Here is a 19337-nt window from a genome sequence, read left to right on the forward strand (position 1 = left end):
ACAATTTCGTCACCACTATAGGTTTGTCTTTGTGTATTCTTTCATTACTGATGCAGATTGATTTTGTCTGATTGGCTTCTCTGTAGCTGATAAGAATCCTGCATAACTCACCGTTTATTTTTACTATATGTGATAAACTGAAATTGCTTTTTGCTGCTATGGTAACATTGTTTTATAAAAGTGTTCCATCTCAGCTTTTATGCTAAATTTGCTCACAATGTAGGAGGAAGAAGAAAGGAAGAAAACTGGCATAAGAATGAGAAACTGAGGTTAATTTAAGAACACATACAAAATATTAAAAATTAAGAACGGGTTCTCTCAGTTGTTGACTCATACTTGAGAGAGAAAAAAACACTATGTAAACTTCAATAATGAGAACTTTATTAAATCTCATTTACAATAAAAATGACAAGGGTCTGGTTAGATAGAAATATATATCTAGCCATCAAAATGAAACACAAGAATCAGAGATAAAACTAGTCAACATATAAAAAAAAAAAGGAAAAATTAAACAAAAGAAATACACACATTTGAAAGGTGCCATTGAAAATAAAAAGTTGCAAAGATATCCAGATACCCTACTTTGATTTCCTACATATTATACTGTTTTAGTTACAAGTTCTGACAAAATAATGTTGTGGAATCATACCAGTCAATGAAACTGGTAATTCCTAGGTCCTTTTATGTTCACTTTAAACCCATTTAAAGAGACCCACAGCACGTGTTTTACTTCACAAAGGAGTTTGAGCTTGAATATACCTCATATACATTTGTTTCAATCAAAATTTCACTTGAAAAATAGTATGAAAGGAAAAAAATGTTCCGTGATCTCCATACTACAATATGCAGAAGAAATGTTCCAGGGTTTTATTTAGTTATTTTTTTCTTGCTTTGATTTGGGTTTATTTCGAAAAAAATATTACTCGTGTAATGTAAATAGAATTGAATAATCTATACTAATAAAACATTAATTTCCCCAATCTGGCACCAGCTGTGTAAAATCAACAAGTTTCAGGAGCCTTCTATATCAAACCAGGAGACAGCAAGCTAATCACTTTGGCTGAATACTCCTTTCTCTTCAGAATTTACATCATAACATTAAGCTAAATTGATCTGCAGCTTTAGCTTTGCCTAATATATAGCAGGAAATGCTAACAGTGTCCCCTTCAAACGTCTAGAACTTTGAAATGTCCCGTAAAGCTTTAAAAAGAAAAATAGACAGGTATGTACATAATATCAGATAATTTCATGCATTGAGTACATTTTTTGGTCATTCTTTCTCAGTGCTCCTAGAAGAGTTGATCTGCAGGAGCTGTCAGCTTTTAACAGTGAATCTTAACAACCATAGCACCAACAGATTGTGACTCTGTTGTGCTCCGTAGGGAAGACAGTTCTCTCTTGAAGCAAAGAGGGGCTGACAGCCTTAGTTTATAGTGTGGGAAGGAGGAAGATAGGAAAGTGGTGTTACTGCTAGTTTTATGGCATTACAGATATTCTTTGCACGGAGAAAATAAGTCAATCTATTTTTCTGCAGTCCTTCCTTCTATGACTTGATTTAACCATATGCTAATTTTAAGCAAAGACACAATAAATACAGTGTTTCCAAATATGGGCTGTTAATGATACCTGTTGAGAAAATGTTTTCTTTCATTGCTCAGAAAACGTATTGGGTAAAAAGTTGAGTAAATATTGGGTTTACTGGGGTAATTGTCAAATCATAGAAAACAGTTCTTGTCAAACCAAATGTATACCCAAGAACCTGAAGAAACAAACAGAAAAAAAAATTCTTTACAAGGCATAACATATTATCTTGATGTCACTTATTGCTGAACGGAAATGAAGCTGGAAGCTACGAAATATTTCCCCTTTTCCCTTTTTCTTCTTAATAAATTAATTATTTCTCATGAGAAAAATAACAATTCAAATTCAAAAGTTGCATTTGGGTGTCACTGTCTCAATATTTCTCAAATATTTCCTTTAGCAAAGGTGTACTGACTTTTTTATTATTTTTATTTTACTTGAACCTATTTTATTGAAATTCAGTCTTTAGTCAAATGTACTTTCCATACCTCCTAACACACATTTTTCCATATTTATTCATGTGAAAGAACAAACAGACAAATCAGCATACACTCAGATCTAAGCAGAAACAAGTTCCACTACCAAAAACCCCATGTTACCTCCAGATGGATCCAAGATTGACCTGTATTCTAGATTCTTAGAACAGCATCACTAGGGAATTGCATGCAATATTTGGAGCACACACTACTTCAGGCCATGAAGATTCTAAAAATAAAAGCTGATACTGTTGCAGTGTGCTTAAATGTGATTGACAGGAACACTGAATTCGTAAGAAAAGAGACAAAATTATTATGACAGTAGGCAAGCTGGTTAAACAACGACTAAGAAGGATGAGGAGGTTGGGTTTGTGTTCTTGCATATTTTTCCCCATGCATCCCAAAACTGGTAGCTGTGAAAAGATAAAGTTCTTAGATGTACTTTTTCTTTTTTTTCCCCTGGAAGAAAACAAACATTCCATTTGACAGTAGTTACATTCAAGAAAAGCAATTTTCTTTCTTAAGGAGAAAAAAATATAAAATTTTATCCTTGACTGACCAGTGCATTACTATTCTGTAACATTCATTAAGAGAAGAGTTTCAGTTTCTCATACCCCTACTTATAGTCTAGTGAATTCTTCATGATTCCTGAGAAAATGAGTGAAGTATACATGAGTGTTATTACCAGACACAATATGATACAGGGTAAAAGAAGATCTTAACACTGTTGTTTAGAATCTCCCCGAATTAGTACTTTGCAATGACAAATAACTTCTTCAAAGAGAAAATCTGGTGGATTTTTTTTGATTTGTCTTTTTTTTCCGTTTTTTTTCTTTTTGATCTAATATCTTTATTCGTATTCCATTGAGCCTCTGAGTAGCTACAGTGTGGTTTTTGCTGTACCATGATGTATTAACATAAATAAAAATATGTGTGGAAATTAAATCAGGCTAAGACAATACAGATTATCTTTTTAAGGCATTTGTAGAAAAATGGCAGTGGTTTTTTTTGGCATTTATGGAAAAAATAGCAACTTATATGTAGCGTTTTACATCTGACTACTGTAAAAAGTCTTTACTCATATTATCAAGTGAAAGTATGTACTGGTAAATGTGCAATAGAAAAGATTGGTGAAAGTTGAATGAGAAAGGAATTTAACTAAAATTTCTTTTTTTTCATTTAGTCAAACTAAAACTTTCCATCTGCACACTTCCTTCTTCAGGTTTTCATAGTACTTTTTTGCGTATGTTGCTTGTCCCAGAGCTAAAGACAGCTGGAACGCCCATCTAAAACTATCTGTTCATAATTTAATACTAGCAGAACAAGTAGCACCTGCTGATTTCCAGGGTGCAGAAATAAGTGTAGTTTTCAGGCTGAAACAGTTGGCACCAATGTTTAACATAATCAGGATTTACATTTTAAAATGTACTCAGTATTACATTATATTTCAGTAACTTCTTTTCTTTATGTGACCATCTGTTTCTGCAGTTGCAATTTTGATATCTGTCCTCAAAAAAAAGTAAAAGTTATTCTGGGTATTGTTTAGTAAACCTCTTCACTAAACACTAAGGAATACAACTGCCTAGTGAGAGTTAGCCCTGGTAAGCAAGTAAGCACCACACAGCTGCATGCACACTCCCGCAGAGGGATAGAGAAGAGAATCCAAATGGTAAAAATGCAAAAACTCGTTGGTTGAGACAGACACAATTTAATAAATTAACAAAAGCTGCACATGCAAGCAAAGCAAAACAAGGAATTAATTCACTGCTTCACATCAACAGGCAGGCATTCAGCCATCTCCAGGAAAGCAGGGGGCCTTTCAGCTGGCTTTTCTCTGAACTAGAGAAATCCAGAGTCCTCTGCCGCTTCTCATAGGAGATTTCTTCCAGGCCTTTTACCAGGTTTGTTGCCCTACTCTGGACGCATGTGAGTACCTTCACACGCTTCTTCAGTTGTGGGGCCCAGAACTGCACACAGTACTGAACGTGAGGCCACACCAATGCTAAATACAGAAGGATAATCACCTCTTTCGGCCAGCCGGTTATGCTGTTTGATGCAACCCAGGGTGCGGGTTGCCCTCTTGGCTGCTAATTCCAGTGAGGGCACACTGCTAATTCCTGTTGAGCCTGTGACTGACCAGCTCCCCCAGATCGCTTTCTGCAGGTCTGCTGTCCAGCCACTCCTCTCCGATTTTATACTTGTGCCCAGCATTACTCCATCCTAGGTGCAGAATCTGACATCTGGGCTTGTTAAATATTGTCCCATTATTATGAGTGTATGTCGAATTTGAGAACATAAGCCACAAATTTTTTTTTCCTGTTTTGGAAGTAATTTTGTGGGTTTTCCAAAGATTTGTAAATTGACAAATATACCATTCTAATTTCACTTCATGATTTATATACAGACAGTGATTTTTATGAATTCTTTTCTGAATTTTTGACAAGTATACACTAGGTATTGCACAGAGCTCCAGAAGAAAAACTTTGTCTACACCAAGTTGAAGAAAACTTACCTTGCATGTAACACCATAGTTTGGCTGTAGAAGACGCACAGAGAAACCCTATGCACTATGAGTCTCAATCAGATTTAAGACAAATGATTCAGGCAGGAATATTATAAATGAATTACAGTTCCTGTGATGCACCCTATTTACTGGCTCCAGAGAGGTGTATACATGCTTTGGGAAAGGGCGTGAAGTCCCTACTTTTGCCTATGTGCAAAAGTGGTAGTGGGAGTGGTAGTGGGAGTGGTATTATGGTACTGTGACCTGCTCTCCAGTCAGGTGATTAGGATGTAGAACTCGGACAGGCTTCCTGAGGTGCTGACTGTAGTCCTCTGCTTTCATGGGCAATGCCATGTATAAGTCAAGCAAGCTTCTCTTCAATAGCTGAACATGTTCCCATTCATTAGAAAAAATCCATAGCAATTCTAACAGTAAAGAAGGCATTTTCTTTCTATTTTAAGTCTATTCATGGCCAGTTTATACCCATTAGTTCTTATTACTTGTAGTTTAAACAGCTCACATATGTTCCTAGTGTTTATCTTTTCTGCTTTTCCAGACCCCAAATACATTTAGATTGAAGACTCATATTAAACTTAGACCTTAATTTTCCAGTTTTAATGAGCCAAAGTTTTTATTTCTTCCAGCAAGATAAACTCTCCATTATCCTGATTATTCTGGAAGTTTGCTGTGTACAGATTCAAGTCTAAATGCAACTCCCTTGATATAGGTGACCTGGTAAACTTTGCTTTTCTTGGAATATTTGCTGCAAGTCATGACTGAATCGTTGGCTTTAGGACATCATTAATATTATCTATCAATCATATACTTCATCCCTTTAGCCAGTTATTTAATTAATTAGTTCTTTCTCTTTTTTTTTTATTTTTCCCTCCTTTCCCCCCCCCCCAGTTTAATCTGAAATCTTTTGCAAAATATCTATTTTTGTTGACCATGATCTAATCACATTTTCCAAAACTATTTTTTTGTTCAGCTCCTGTTACGGTTTTGATACTCACCTAAACAACGTCTAAAAAGGTATTGCCCTTTACTGTAGTAACGATTTGATAAAGAAATATGCCACAACACTGTGGAATAACTGGGTCTTACTATTTATTAACAGCATTTGTTCTTTAAAATTCTGTGGAGCTACAATTCTGCCCTGAAGATAATATCTGATAGCATTTATTTCTCTGGTAAATTCATGCAAAACCTGACCCATGGGGATTTATAACAGCTTTCCACTCCTTAGGCTTCATCTGTACAAAGTCGGAGTCTTAGGAGCTTTATGAAATGGAAATAAAGTAAAACTTTCCCAAAGATCCTGGATTTCTTTAGCACAAAGCATGCACAAACCTGAGCAAGTTGTAGAAATGAGCTCAGTGACCCCAAAACTAAACAAGGCTGTGCAAATCTTTTCACATTTCCTTATGTTAAGTGAGGAACTGTACTGTGAAGAATGCAGTGAGATAGTGGTAGGTCACTTCTAAATAGTTTGCTTCTTAGTACTCGATTATTATTATTCTCATCTTCATCTTATCCAGGATAGGTCACTAATGTTCATTAGTCCAAAACATTTACTTCAATCATGTACTGAATTTATATGGCAAAGTTTTGGTAGAGGGGTGAGGCAGGTGTGTCCTCTGTGAGAAGACACCAGGACCTGCTCCCATGTTGGGCACAGCCAGTTCCAGCCAGCTCCAAAACAGACCCGCTGCTGGCCAAAGCTGAGCCCATCAGTGATTCTGGTGACACCTCTGTAACAACACATCTAAGAAAGGGTAAAAAGTGCTACTCAGCGACTGTGAGAAAGAGGAGTGAGAAAATGTGAGAGAAACAGCCCTGCAGAAACCCAGGTCAGTGAAGAAGGACGGGGAAGAAGCCAGAGCAAAGCTTCACCTGCAGCCCAGGGACAAGACCATGGCGAAGCAGCCTGTTTACCTGCAGTCCATAGAGGACCACGTCAAAGCAGACATCCACACTGCAGCACATGGAGACCCCATGCAGAAGCAGGTTTTCTGGCAGGAGCTGTACCCTGTGGGGGACCCAGAGTGGAGCAATCTGTTCCTGAAAAACTGTGCCCCATGGAAAGGACACTTTCTGGATCTATTCCTGCAGACCTACTTTGGAGAAGTTCATGAAGGACTGTCCCATGGAGCTGGGAACAGTGTAAGGAGGAAGGTCTGGCAGTGGTGAAGTGACAGGAACTGACAGAAAACCCATTTCCCATATCCCCATGTTGCTCGAGGTGTGAGAAGAGGAGGCAGAACTGGGAAGGTGATGGGTGGTCGCTTGCTGCATCCGGAGTTCACGGCTGATGTATCTGGTGCGGCCCGTGTACACAGTCTACAGGTTGGAGATGTCGATCTCGATGAAGTTGCTGAGTGCCAGTTGTTGAAAACCAGATCCAGTCCTATCATAGCTGTACTCTGCTAGGTTTTCATCAAAAAGTCCATCTTTCTTTAATCTGGACGATTATTCCTATGATGCTACTGGTATAACATATAACAATTATAGCAGTGATAACAGACAGTGACAGGGTTATTTAACAATTAACTTTATACAATTTATTTATGGACTATTCTCACCCAAAATCAAATCCCCATGAGGTACACATCAGACTTCCCCATCCTTCTGCATTACCCACCAGGTAAACCCAGGTCCTTGAGCAAAAGCAATCCCACGGACGGGCATGCCTTTGCCCAAGGCAGGACTAACCCAGACTGTCTTCCCTAACATGTTCCGCATGTGCAATATGGGGACTTTATCCCCTTCATGGGGCGCTGAGGTTTTGACTGGGCAGGACCAGCCTGGTTGGTGGATCCACTGGTGTTAACCAAACAGGTGGCCTTTGCTAAATGAGTATCCCAGTTTTTGAAAGTCCCATTCCCCATTGCTCTCAAAGTGGTTTTTAGCAGCCCATTGTACCGTTCGATCTTTCCAGAGGCTGGTGCATGGTAGCGAATGTGATACACCCACTCAATACCGTGTTCTTTGGCCCAGGTGTCTATGAGGCTGTTAAGAAAGTGAGTCCTGTTTTCCGACTCAACTCTTTCGGGATTGATATGTCGCCACAGGTCTTGTTTTTCAAGGTCCAGGAGTGTATTCCGGGCAGTGGCATGGGGCACAGGGTAGGTTTCCAGCCATCCGGTGGTGGCCTCCACCATTGTGAGCACATAGCTCTTGCCTTGGCGGGTTTGTGGCAGTGTGATGTAGTCAATCTGCTAAGCCTCCCCATATTTCTATTTTAGCCATTGTCCTCCGGACCAATGAGGCTTTATCCGCTTGGCTTTCTTGATTACAGCGCATGTTTCACATTCATGGATAACCTGTGCGATGGTATCCATGATCAAGTCCACACCTTGGTCATGAGCCCATCTGTATGTCATGTATCTTCCTTGGTGGGCCGAGGTGTCATAGAATCACAGAATCACAGAATTATAGGGATTGGAAGGGACCTCTGTGGGTCATCTAGTCCAACCCTCCTGATGAAGCAGGGTCACCTACAGCAAGATGCACAGGACCTTGTCCAGGCGGGTCTTGAATATCACCAGAGAAGGAGACTCCACAACCTCCCTGAGCAGCCTGTTCCAGTGCTCCGTCACCCTCAGAGGGAAGAAGTTCTTCCTCATGTTCAAACGGAACTTCCTATGCTTCAGTTTGTGCCCATTGCCCCTTGTCTTGTCACTGGGCACCACTGAAAAGAGCTTGGCCCCATCCTCCTGACACACACCCTTCAGATATTTATAAGCATTTAGAAGGTCCCCTCTCAGCCTTCTCTTCTTCAGGCTGAACAAGCCCAGTTCCCTCAACCTCTCCTCGTAGGGGAGATGTTCCAGTCCCCTCATCATCCTCGTAGCCCTCCGCTGGACTCTCTCCAGTAGCTCTTCATCTTTCTTGAACTGAGGAGCCCAGAACTGGACAGAGTACTCTAGATGAAGCCTCACTAGGGCAGTGTAGAGGGGAAGGAGAACCTCCCTTGTCCTGCTGGCCACACTCTTCTTGATGCACCCCAGGATCCCATTGGCTTTCTTGGCAGCCAGGGCACACTGCTGCCTCATGGTCAACCTGTCGTCCACGAGGACACCCAGGTCCCTCTCTGCAGAGCTGCTCTCCAGCACGTCCACCCCAAGCCTGTACTGGTGCATGAGGTTGTTCCTCCCCAGGTGCAGGACCCTGCATTTGGCTTTGATGAACCTCATCAGGTTCCTCTCTGCCCAGCTTTCCAGCCTATCCAGGTCACGCTGAATGGCAGCACAGCCTTCTGGGCCCACCGAGCTATAAACAGTTCACCCTCATGTTGCCAGTGCAGATCCACCTGAACCACTTCAATCTTGGCAGCCTCATCCACCTGGTGGTTGTTGTGGTGTTCTTCAGTGGCCCGACTCTTAGGGACGTGGGCGTCCACGTGACACACTATTACAACCAACTGTTCCAGACGGGCAGCAATATATTGCCACAGTGGGGAACCCCAGATAGGTTTGCCTCTGCGCTGCCAGTTGTTCTTCTTCCATTGCTGCAGCCACCCCCACAAGGCATTGGCCACCATCCAGGAGTCAGTGTAAAGGTAGAGCACTGGCCACTTCTCTTGACTGGCAATGTCTAAAGCCAGCTGGATGGCTTTCACCTCTGCAAACCAGGACCATGCGATGTTGAAGGACTGCCGTGCGCATCTGTTGAGATTGTCGAGTTAAAAGGTCTAAGGCATCTGCAGTTTTATTAGTGATGATTTCCAGAGCCGCTTGCAATTGAATTCTCTGATTTAAATTATAAATTGGTTTCCTTGCCCCCATTATTGGTTCATTGGGATTCCAGGTGGCGTGTCTGTAATGCTGAATTATTCTCTCAGGAGGCCACTCATTACTCCCCCATTTTTGCGTTCCACCCAGGTTAACCTCAATAGATCGCATTTTACTGGCAATCCTTCCATCCCCCAGATCATCATATAGTCTTATCCCCAAATGAGGTCCACCCATCTCTGGGAGGAGGAAAAACATGGGCCAGATAATCCCAATGTAACAAGTTCCTGACCATTCTGCCGGTAAATGTTTGTAGGCAGTGTGTCTGCAGATCCAATAATGACCCCTTTTTTGCCTTAGTTAAATAAGCAAATGGTCCAGCTGTCTCCCTTGGAGATTGAAAATTAGTTGTGTCCTTGTCACCAGAAGGGCTAAAAAACTCAGTGGGGCTGTCATTCATGAGGCCAGTGCAGTACCAGGCGCCAGATTTGTTTTTGCACTCACACACTTGACTATAGGGGTAATAATTGGACCGTTGGAGGAAGAATGTTTCATTTTTGCTTGACCGGTATCCTTTAAATCCCCAATTGCGCCCAGCTTCATCAGGCCACATCCATACGTGGACACCTCTGTCTTTATCAACTAACTTACGGGTAAGTGTCCATTTGCACTTGCTTTCCCCAACATGGATCCCTCCCTCCTGAACACAGTTTAAACAATATTGCCTGATAGCCAGAAATGGAATTGGCCAGGTTCTGCTATCACTCCAAGTGTCATTCGTGGTCTCACTGTAATTGCTCACAATCTGGGCTGGGGTGAGGGGTGTAGATGTCCATGGCCAGCTCAATAACCCCAGGGGTCCACCGCAGACCCAGCAGTGACTCAGGTTAAAAGTTCAACTTAGAGCCTTGGCTAACAACACAAACTCATTGTCCTTAAAGGAATCATAGGGATCAGTGGGAGGTGGAGGAATTGGTTTTCCATTGCTTCCATAGATACATCCTCAAACTAGTATGACCAACAATAACGTGCGCATTCTGATTAAGTCACAACCTGTGTCCATTTTACTTCCTCCGGGAGAGTGTGTCCGGGTCAGTTGTTCCTTCCTGGAAAATAAGAACAGAAACAAACTCGCTTCTAGGGTCAGAAGAAAGGAGTAATCCACTTAGTGCGAATCTTATGGACCTTCCCACAAGCATCCCTTGCCTTCCAAATGTATTTGTTCCCCAGTGCGTCCAATACCAACAGTACTGCTCCCACAGTGGGGAGTTCAACCAGGACAGGTTGCCCAGGGAAACGGGATGGGTAGTTAGAGTGACCAGCGCCATGCGAGGTGGGCATAATTGTCGGGGCTTGGGGGCAAAATGCCGTAATCTTTGGGCATCCATTTGTTCCCCAGCGGCTATTGACACTGGTCACTGCATCCCCCACCCGCTCAGCTCATCCTGATTTGTGTGGTTTCAGAAATCGCTTTAGTAAACCGCTTGTTCTTTCCATGATCCCATTTGCTTGCGGGTAGTATGGTGTGTGGAACACCCATGAAATTCCCTCCTGGGCCGCCCATTCTTGAACTATTTACCCCATGCATCAGTACAGGCTTGGGGCAGACCTGCTGCAGAGCAGCTCTGTGGAGAGGGACCTGAGTGTCCTGGTGGACGACAGGTTGACCATGAGCCAGCAGTGTGCCCTGGCTGCCAAGAAAGCTAACGGGATCCTGGGATGCATTAGGAGGAGTGTGGCCAGCAGGTCGAGGGAGGTTCTCCTCCCCCTCTACACTGCCCTAGTAAGTCCCCATCTGGAGTACTGTGTCCAGTTCTGGGCTCCCCACTTCAAGAAAGATGAGGAGCTGCTGGAGGGTGTCCAGCGGAGGGCTACAAGGATGGTGAGGGGACTGGAACATCTCTCCTGTGAGGAGAGGCTGAGGGAGCTGGGCTTGTTCAGCCTGAAGAAGAGAAGGCTGCAAGGGGACCTAATATATGCTTACAAATATCTGAAGGGTGGGTGTCAGGAGAATGGGGCCAGACTCTTTTCAGTGGTGCCCAGGGACACGACAAGGGGCAATGGGCACAAACTGAAGCATCGGAAGTTCCATCTGAACATGAGGAAGAACTTCTTCCCTCTGAGGGTGACGGAGCACTGGAACAGGCTGCCCAGGGAGGTTGTGGAGTCTCCTTCTCTGGAGATATTCAAGACCCGCCTGGACCAGGTGCTGTGCAGCCTGCTGTAGGTGACCCTGCTTCAGCAGGGGGGTTGGACTAGATGACCCACAGAGGTCCCTTCCAACCCCTACCATTCTGTGATTCTGTGCTTCTGTGATTCTCTTTTAGCTGTGAATTGTGAACCATTGTTCGATTGAATCCACTGCAGTTTAAGGAAGGTCCCAAACCATTCTTTCAGGTCCTTCACAGTATTCTCCCCTGTTGCCTTGGCGCATGCTTTGGCCTGTGCTAGTCCAGATACTATTTCAACACCCACCAACACGTAACATTTTCCCTCTGATTTTCGAAACGGACCAATGTAATCAACCTGCCAGGCCTCCCACTAACCCTTTCCTTCTCTTAAGTGCAGGGGGTCATTTTCCAGGGGGTGTCTGCCCAAACGGACACGACATTGTTCACAAGAGGATATACATGTTTTGCATTCCTCCCTGGTAACTGGCCACCCTTGAGCTTGCGCCTCATGAAATAAATCATTAATCCCTGAATGTTTCCATTTTATATGCAGCCATTCTAATAAATGTTCCCAATTTTCTATTATTTGGGTGCTCTGTAGAGGAGCTAGGCGAGCTAGTTCGTCTACTTCATCATTCCATCAGTTCACTGGGATATCACTTTTTTTGTGGGATGCAAACCATACCACTGCAAACTTCCCACATTTAGCAATTGTAAGAATGTCTTGCCATTTTTCCTTCTGCCATATCGGTATCCTATTAACCTCTCATTCATTTTGTTCCCAGGATTTTAGCCACTCTGTGCAGCCTTTAAATACCGAGTAGGAGTCAGTATAAATATATACAGAGGAAGTAGCTTGGGCCTCATGCTGGAATACACTCCACACTGGGGTTAGCTCTCCCACCTGCGCGCTGCCCTCCCCTTCAGTAATGATTTGTTCCTTAGTCTCCACTTGAAGTGCCACAGCTTGATACTTCCAAATCTTTCCTTCTCGCGTCGATGAAGCATCTGTAAACCATACTTTCTGTAACTGTTCAGAAAATGTGGGAGCTATTTGTATCACAGGAAAAAGCTGGGGCGCATCCTTATCTAGGTCTGCCTCATCCTGTATATTCAGCACTTCAGTAGCTCCTTCAGACACAGAAAACATCTCACAATAATGCTCTATTTGAGCATACCATTTCCGTACGGAGGCTCTTTGAGCCACCCCGTCAGGGGGTGGGGTTCCCGTTAAAACTGCTTTGGTCACTTTAAATGGGCCACGAAGTATTAGGGGCTCCTGTCGGATAGTTCGTTCAGCCTCTCTCAAAGCTAGAGTAACTACAAATAGGCCCTTTTCCCAAGTTGTTTACCTTTTTTCAGCATCTTTGAAGCAACTTGAATTGAACCCGATGGGCCGAATGGGCCCCTCTGGCCCCTTGTGCCACAAACGAATCGAGAGCCCTGTTCAGGCAAACCTCCATTCAATTTGGACTGGGTCTGTTGGATGGATAGGTCCAAGAGCTCGGTAGGCATTTGCCTCAAACACCAATAGTCTCAACACTTCATCGTGGACCTGGGTCCACTCCCATTGGGACTTCTTCCGCAGTAAATCATACAAAGGTCTAGCAATAATCGAAAAATCAGGGATATGTTTTCTCCAGAACAAGAGTAGTCCTAATGCATGTTGTAGATCTTTCTTTGATTCTGGCATTTTAATTAGGTCGAGGGAGGACAGAGTATCAGGAGGGATACAAGTCATTCCCTCCCTCCACCAGATTCCCAAAAATTTCACTTGACTAGAAGGGACTTGTATCTTTTCGGGTGGAATCATCAATCCTATGCTTTCTAAATGGGTAATAATGTCCCACTGCGCCTCCCTAACTTCCTCTATCTGACTCCCTCCCACAAGCACTTCGTCTATATACTGATAAATGTTCACCCCCGCTTGTATGGGGATTGCTTCTAATTCCTGCGCTAGGGCATGGTAAGCTAACTTGGGGGAGTACTTATAGCTCTGGGGAAGCCGCGTCAAAGTGTACTGTTGTCCTTCCCAGGTGAAAGCAAAACGGCTCTGATCTTCAGGTTGAAGGGGAACCATAAAGAACATATCCTTAACATCAATAGTTGCCAGAATTGGGTGCGCGTGTTCCTGAATGGTGCTAATGAGTTCGGCAATGTTGGGCACAGCAGTAGTTAGCAGTCCCGTATTAACATTCAAACGGCAGTAATTGACCGTTAACTGCCACTTTCCATTAGGTTTTCGCACCGGCCAGACCGGGGAATTGTAAGGCGAGTGGCTGGGAACTACCACTCCTTGTTCCCGCAGCTCTGCCAGCACCGGGGCTGTGCCTGCCCTGGCTCCCAACGGCAGTGGGTAGGGTTTCACATTCGTTAATTTAGAAGGGGGGAGGGCAGGCGCCGCTTGTAGCAGACGTACCTCCGCGCTGGGGGTTTTAGCCAATTGTCTAATTTGGGGGGCACCGAAGGACCATGAATTTCCCTGGGTATCACGCCGCTGTTTACCCTTTAAATCATCCATGTCTAAAAGTTTCATTTGGAAAGGTCCCACAGCTACCATGGTGTCCACGGCGTCTTCCTCCCCCGGCAGCCATTATGTCACCGGATTCAAGGGCACTGTCTGGGTTTTCCCCAAGGCGTTTGAAACTATCAGGCTTTTGGACGGGACCGAAATTCCACACCTTTCTGCCTCGACCCGTCTTAGCGCAGTAATTTGTTCTCCAGTGTCAACCAAAAAGGTTACCGGTCTCTTCTTTGGCCCTGCCGCCACCATAATCAATAAATCCCCTTTGTTATTATAGGTGAGTTTTCTTACAAACATCCACCCTCCGCCTCCGCCCTCACCCTGGGGGAGTGGAGGATTTAGTTTCCCACCGTCTTCTTCCCTATTTCGTTCCCCCCCCTAGATCCACCAAGGGTGGGGCACTAGGACCTGGCCCAAAAGCCATATCTCGCCCTGACCATCTTTTCACAAGCTGTTCTAGCTTCTTGGTCAGGAGTCCATCCATGAGGTCCCGGGGAATGCCCTTCTGAAGCCAGAACTGCCAAAGCCCCTGCCGATTTAGGGGCTTTTCTTTCCCGGCCAGACCCAGGCTTCTCCCTGAAAAAGATGACTGTTTGCTCACTCATTCTGTGGCTCACAGGGCTCTGGTTTCAGCCCTTGGATATGGCCGGTTACCAGGTCCGTATTTCCTCCCATAATTAATCAGCTCTTGGGCTATCTCTCCCCATGTCCAGACTTTCCTCCCCAGCCGCCGACGGTGGAGGGTCACCCCCCCTCCAGGGCAGCCGTGGTTCTCTCCTCGCTGGTGGTGTTTTGAATTCTCCCCTGCAGCTGGATACCTGTGGGTTTCAGGGAATCGGAAGCCCCTGTATTAGGGGAGTCATTCTTTAGGGTTCTGGTGGCAGCAGCATTGGGTAGCTCAGACTAGGCTTGAGTTCCTGGTCATACATCATCTGAAGGCAAGCCGTTTTCTGCACACTTTCCAGTAACTGATCTGTTGTGCCCATTATGGCCAGGGGATCCCCTCTCTCCAACAGGTTCAACTCCCCCGCCCAGTATGCGGCCCTCTGAGTCAGCGACCACGGGGCTCAGCGATTGCCGGTGGTCAAGAACACGCCCGGGCCCCAGTACCCTTCCGCTTCCCTTTCCGACAACAAGATCCCATCCACCCCCAACAGGGACACCCTCCAGACATATTCGGTCTCCGATTCTCTCATGGTTCTCGCAAAATCTTTTCTCAGGTTTGCCAATTCGGTTGCCACAAAAGGGATTTCTTTAGTAATAACCTGAGGACGATTATCACCGTCATCTTCATATACGTATTCCATTTTAACCAACGGGTATGTGGGGGGGGCTGCCAGCGGTCTCTTTTGCTCCCTTCAAGTCCCCCTGGGGATAGATCGATAGTATCCCTTTCTCTGCCCGCACTACTTCTGTTTCCGCCAAGGAGTCTGCGTCCCTCAGTAGCTGATTCCTTAACTCCTCCTTCAATATTATGTTTTGGCACCTCTCCTCCTCCAGCAGCCGTTTACTTTCCCGTAACAGTTCCCGCAGCGTTTCTACCGCTGCTTGCAGAGAATCTACCACCGCCTCAGCCTGACCAGACCTCTGATTCCTTTCCTCCACCGCAGCAGCCAAACTCGCTGCCAACATGGCACAGATGATCACTTTTCCCTTCCCCCTCTTAACTCTGGCTACTTTTTGCAACACTTCCATTCTGTCTATCACACTCTGTAATCGAAACCAATGGTCCCTTGCCCTGCCCTGCCCCTGGAGCGAGGGGTGAGCTCGGTGCGCCTCTAGAAAGTCTTACAGTCTCTCTGTTTTCTCAGCCTGCACGGACACGCAGTCACACCTGTTGGCTGCCTGCGGAGCGGCCATTTTCCTACAATGGGGATGTCGTCCTGGGAGGGCCATGCTTTGAAATCCTAGCTTCCCCTATACGCTCCTGGGAGGCCAAAACGTAAACTAAAGTGCATAATTCCCTCAAAGTTCCTACAAAAGTTCCTACAAAGGCAATATCGTCCTGAGAGGGTCACACCTTAAAGTCTGAGTTTCCCCTATGCGCTCCCAGGAGGCCAAAATGTAAACTAATATACAAAGTTCCCACAAAGATCCTACAAAGGGGATATCTTCCTGAGAGGGTCACACCTTAAAGTCCAAGTTTCCCCTATTCATTCCAGGGGGCCAAACCGTATACTAATACACAAGTCTGTCCGTGATAAAAGCATAAGAGCAAAAGCAAATGAGAAACGACCATTCGTGCCTTCCATACACTTCGTTCATGGACAAGCACAGAGCACACCACAGCAAGAAAGCACGGCACTCTCGTCTCGTGGGATGCTGTCCGTGACGCCAATAAAAAATGTCCCGATCCGATATCGGGGAGATATCGATGCGATTCCAGGAGATGAGATTAAGACACAAACGGAGTCATATGCCATGCAACCTTGTAAACTTTATTTTGGTGAACCGGGAATTGAAGGTCGGGCGGGGACGGCAGCAGGGGGAGGAGAAGACGAGACAGAAAAAAAAAGGAGTAAATTCAGAAAAAAAACAGAAAAAAACAGGAAAAGAAGTGTGGGGGGATGGGATCAGTTACCACCACAACGGATTCCATGATGTCCAGCGATGTCCGATCAGCTCAGTCTCTGTGCAGGCGTGCAGGCCCCGGCGAGGGCGGAGCCCAGCAGCAAGGCAGCGAGGAGGAGAGCAAGAGGCCGGCGAGGAGCATGTGCTGCCCTTGTATAGGGGTATTTGCGCATGCGCAGAGCATGTTCACGTACATGCAGTTCATGCCATGCATGCTGCCTGCTTAGACAAGTCCGCTCTTGCCCGTCCACATGCTACTCCGTGCGCAAGCGCTTTCCTGCAGGTTGTTGTGGCGGTTTCTTTCAGAGTCCAGGAAGAGATGACAATGGCAATGTCAAGACAAAACCAGTTTGCAGAGGTCTTCTACACAGCATGACCCACTTACTCCACGTAGCATCAGTGGCATGATGCGTAGAGGGGACCCTCTCTTTGAACATCCAGCCCAGGACCGGCAATCGTGGTGCTAGGAGGAGCTGTGCTTCAGTGCCGACCACTTCTGAAGCAGCCCGAATGCCTTCATATGCTGCCAGAATCTCTTTTTCAGTGGGAGTATAGCAGGCCTCGGATCCTTTGTATCCCTGGCTCCAAAACCCCAGGGGTCGATCTCGAGTCTCGCCTGGTGCTTTCTGCCAGAGACTCCAGGTTGGGCCATTCTCCCCAGCTGCGGTGTAGAGCACGTTTTTAACATCTTGCCCTGACAGGACTGGACCAAGGGCTACGGCATGAACTAACTCCCGTTTAATTTGTTCAAATGCCTGTCGTTGCTCAGGGCCCCATTCAAAATCATTCTTATTCCCAGTGAGGCTCACTTCAGCCTCCTATACACTCAGCTCTTGGGACCCCCCTGTCACTCCAGAAATAAAAATGCACTCTGACCCTTTGAAATCCGATGGAATTAAAGTACACTGTGCACCAGTGTCCACTAGAGCTTTATACTCTTGTGGATCTGACGTGCCAGACCACTGAATCCACACCGTCCAATAAACACGGTTTTCCCTTTCCTCCACCTGGCTGGAGGCAGGGCCCTCTAATCCTGGTCAGAGAATTTGCTGTTCACCTGCTGCAAAAATGACTTGGAGGTCCCTTCAAGAGGATCAGAATCAAGGTTAAACTGTCTATATGGTCTGGAGATCTGCCCACTGGAAACTGGAGTGGCATTTTTCCTAACAGAATCCCCTTTGGTGATTGTTTTACCTTGCAGCTCATGCACTTGTGCCTCTAGAGCTGAGGTGGGTTTTCCATTCCACTTCCTCATGTCCTCTCCGTGGTCACGCAGGTAAAACCACAAGGTGTCCCGTGCTGTATAGCCTCTCTATTCTCTCTCCTGAGCAGAGAAACGTTTACCCTTAATAGCTGAGACACTGGCCCGTACAGGTGGGGAGTAGGAAATACTCTGTTCGAGTCGCTGGACCTTCTGGGACAATTTCTCCATGGCTGAAACGACGGATGAAGAAAGACATTCCTCATAATGCCGTAGTTGGACAGCCACCTCATCCACTGTTGGTGCCACTTCACCTTTCCAGTCTATGACTGCCAGTGAGTTGGCATATGAGGATATTTTGCTCCGCACAAACTTCCTCCACATGGATCGTGTGCACTGGACTTCATCTGGGTCTGCGGGTAAGTGCTCATCATCTGGTTCATAGTAAACCAACTCCTGCACAGCTAATTCCCTCAAGTACTGAATATCGCTTTCCATATTGGTCCACTCGCCATGGCAGCATACAAAATTGTCACTGAAGGGGTACCTCTCCCTCACGCCTGACAGAAGTCTCCTCCAGAGGCTGAGGACTTGTTCCTTTTTCCCAATGGCCTTGTCAATGGCGCCTTCCCTGGTCAGGGATCCCAGCTGCTTGTCTTCTTTGCCCTCTAATTCCAAGCTGCTGGCCCTATTATCCCAGCACCGCAGCAGCCAGGTGACAATGTGTTCCCCAGGGTGGCGGCTGAAATCTTTCCGCATGTCTCACAGCTCGCTCAGGGACAGGGACCGGGTAATGATCTGTCTCTATCTCCCATGATGACCCTGGCTTCTCCTTGTCCTGCCTGGAGCGATCTGATTTCTTTGCGTCTTTCTTTAGTTTTACGGGGGCAACTGCTACCGGCACAGGTTGGTTATTGGGCTCAGCCGCAATGCCTGCTGTTGGAGCTGAGGCTGGAGGAGCAGCCGTGCCCACCGGGGCAACCGGGGCCGCCCCTGCGATTGTGGCAGTGGCAGCGGTGGTGCTGGTCAGGGGTCTGTGACTGCCTGCTGGGCTGGAGGAGCTGAAGGGCTGGCTGGGGGGGCAGTGCCAGTCGCAGTGCCTGCCACTTCGTTTCCCCTCCTGTCCCCTTTAGAGCACTGAACAGTGTTGAACAGGGCAGCTCGATAGGCGTGGGCCAGACCCCAGCACATTGTCAAGTTCCCGACGTGGCAGCACACTTTTTGCAGATACTTTACTAGTTTGACCGGGTTCTGTACGTGCTCAGGGGTGAGTTTCAAAGACACCGGGGGTGCCCACTGCCCTAGACACCTGCTCATGCTTTCCCACACACCCAACCACTCACAGCTATCTGGCCCTGGGGCAGGTCTCTGCACAATGTTATTAACTATTTGTTTAACCCTAAACAAAACCTGCAACCCATTCAGGATGCATAACAATAGGAGATAGCTGGTCTGAGCATCCCAAGGGTACTTGAAATTCTCAAAAGCCATTAGGACTAGCCTGAAGGAGAGAGGAGGGGTGAAAGTGTGGGGGAAAGCATCCCCTCCGCTTTTTCCCACAGATTGAGTTCAATTAT

At 45.8% G+C, this 19337-nt stretch overlaps 1 long non-coding RNA gene across 1 annotated transcript in view; it reads left to right on the plus strand.

Annotated features, from left to right (window-relative positions):
• The window catches only part of LOC142363862 (uncharacterized), a 45343-nt gene that overhangs the window by 16719 nt on the left and 9287 nt on the right, over positions 1 to 19337 (plus strand). The gene's annotated exons all lie outside the window — the stretch shown is intronic.

The sequence above is a fragment of the Opisthocomus hoazin genome, chromosome 1 (genome assembly GCF_030867145.1).
Source record: "Opisthocomus hoazin isolate bOpiHoa1 chromosome 1, bOpiHoa1.hap1, whole genome shotgun sequence".
NCBI classification, from domain to species: Eukaryota; Metazoa; Chordata; class Aves; order Opisthocomiformes; family Opisthocomidae; genus Opisthocomus; species Opisthocomus hoazin.